Source organism: Ovis canadensis, chromosome X, assembly GCF_042477335.2.
Source record: "Ovis canadensis isolate MfBH-ARS-UI-01 breed Bighorn chromosome X, ARS-UI_OviCan_v2, whole genome shotgun sequence".
NCBI classification, from domain to species: domain Eukaryota; kingdom Metazoa; phylum Chordata; class Mammalia; order Artiodactyla; family Bovidae; genus Ovis; species Ovis canadensis.
In genome coordinates this window covers 13639747-13641903 of record NC_091727.1, presented here as the reverse complement: position 1 = coordinate 13641903, position 2157 = coordinate 13639747, and the positions used below count along the sequence as shown (strand labels likewise).

Sequence of the window (2157 nt, the reverse complement as noted above, 5' to 3'; positions counted from 1 at the left end):
TGGACACCTTATCTTTGACAAAGGAAGCAAGTATATACAATGGACTAAAGATAATCTCTTTAACAAGTGGTGCTGGGAAAACTGGTCAACCACTTGTAAAAGAATGAAACTAGAACACTTTCTAACACCATACACAAAAATAAACTCAAAATGGATTAAAGATCTAAATGTAAGACCAGAAACTATAAAACTCCTAGAGGATAACATAGGCAAAACACTCTCCGACATAAATCACAGCAGGATCCTCTATGACCCACCTCCCAGAATATTGGAAATAAAAGCAAAAATAAACAAATGGGACCTAATTAAACTTAAAAGCTTCTGCACAACAAAGGAAAGTATAAGGTGAACAGACAGCCTTCAGAATGGGAGAAAAGTAAAATCACTCAGTCGTGTCTGACTCTTTGTGATCCCACAGATTGTAGCCTACCAGGCTCCATCTGTCCATGGGATTTTCCAGGCAAGAGTACTGGAGTGGGGTGCCATTTCCTTCTCCAGAGGATCTTCCCAACCCAGGGATCGAACCTGGGTCTACCTGCATTGTAGGCAGACACTTTACCGTCTGAGCCACCAGGGAAGCCTAATAATAAGGGAGAAAATAATAGCAAATGAAGCAACAGACAAACAACTAATCTCAAAAATATACAAGCAACTCCTACAGCTCAATTCCAAAAAAATAAACGACCCAATCAAAAAATGGGCCAAAGAACTAAATAGACATTTCCCCTATACATTCTTAAATTATTTTAAATTTTAAAAGAAAGCTGGTTTTGTTTCTGATTGAAATTATATGAAATTGATATGTTTATTTGAAAAGGATTAACATTTTTATTACATTATGACTTTCTCTCCAGGAGCATGGTATATCTCTATATTCAGGTCTTGTTTTATGTTGCTCAATGAAATTTATAGCTCTCTCTCAAATAAATCTTACATTTCTTTGTTAAATTTTCCCCTGTATATTTTATAGCTTTTCTCTATTGTTAATGGGATGTATATGTGATTTTTTTTCCCATTTTCATTTCTATCTGGTTTCTACTAGTAAATGAATTGATTTTTAAAATATTTGTCCTGGTAACCAGTACCTTACTAAATTATTTTACCTGAAATCCAGTAATTTACTTTTAATTCTGCCTGATGTTTTTCTAGGAAATGATCATATCATTTGCAAATCAGGGTAATATTACTCTTCCAATATTTACATAGCTTCTTTACTTTTTAAGGCTTATTGCATTAGCTAGAACTCTGAAGAAATGAAAAAATAGCAGCATCTCTTTCTTGAGCGAGCATAAGCTACTGGCTATTATTTATGAGTTGTAATTGTGACAGCAGTTACTTTGTCTGTAATCCCTTCTGCAGTCTGTCAGCAAGATATCAGGATGATATTGCATAGTCGAAGTGCCTCCCTGGGCAGAACCACATGGAATCAGAGGGGTTTTAAGGGACACATTTTGACAGAGTTCTTCAGTCTATCTGTGAGGTTGAGTGGGGCTGGGGAAGGGAGCACACAGGCAGGCGTGAATTATATCTCAGGGATTGATTGTCCCACAAAATTTTTAAAATTATTTTAAACAGCTTTGTTGAAATATAGTTAACATACAATAAGAGCTGCTGCTGCTGCTGCTGCTAAGTCGCTTCAGTCGTGTCCGACTCTGTGTGACCCCATAGATGGCAGCCCACCAGGCTCCACTGTCCCTGGGATTCTCCAGGCAAGAACACTGGAGTGGGTTGCCATTTCCTTCCCCAATGCACAAAAGTGAAAAGTGAAAGTGAAGTCACGGAGTCGTGTCCAACTCTCAGCGACCCCATGGACTGCAGCCTACCAGGCTCCTCCGTCCATTGGATTTTCCAGGCAAGAGTACTTGAGTGGGGTGCCATTGCCTTCTCCCATCTATACATGTCTGAGTATATTTATTGAATCTATATGTTTTTTCATGGATAGTTTTTTTTTTCATTGTTTCCACTCATACCGCATTGTCTTGATTAGTACAGTTTTATAATAAGACTTGAGTAGACACACTTTTACAAATTTAGAAGATTTGGATTTTTTACTTGTGAGGTCTGGTCAAAATGCCCCCTCTTTAAAAAAATGGAGTGAAAACACTGCCAGCAACGTATGCAGAGCCGATGGGAGCTGGAGGTTCAGTCGGCCCCTCC

At 38.2% G+C, this 2157-nt stretch overlaps 1 non-coding gene across 1 annotated transcript; it reads right to left on the bottom strand.

Annotated features, from left to right (window-relative positions):
- Positions 1 to 504: 504 nt before the first annotated feature.
- On the bottom strand, positions 505 to 577 carry TRNAC-ACA (transfer RNA cysteine (anticodon ACA)). Its single transcript has one exon. It is a non-coding gene; the product is annotated as a tRNA-Cys (tRNA).
- Positions 578 to 2157: the final 1580 nt, after the last annotated feature.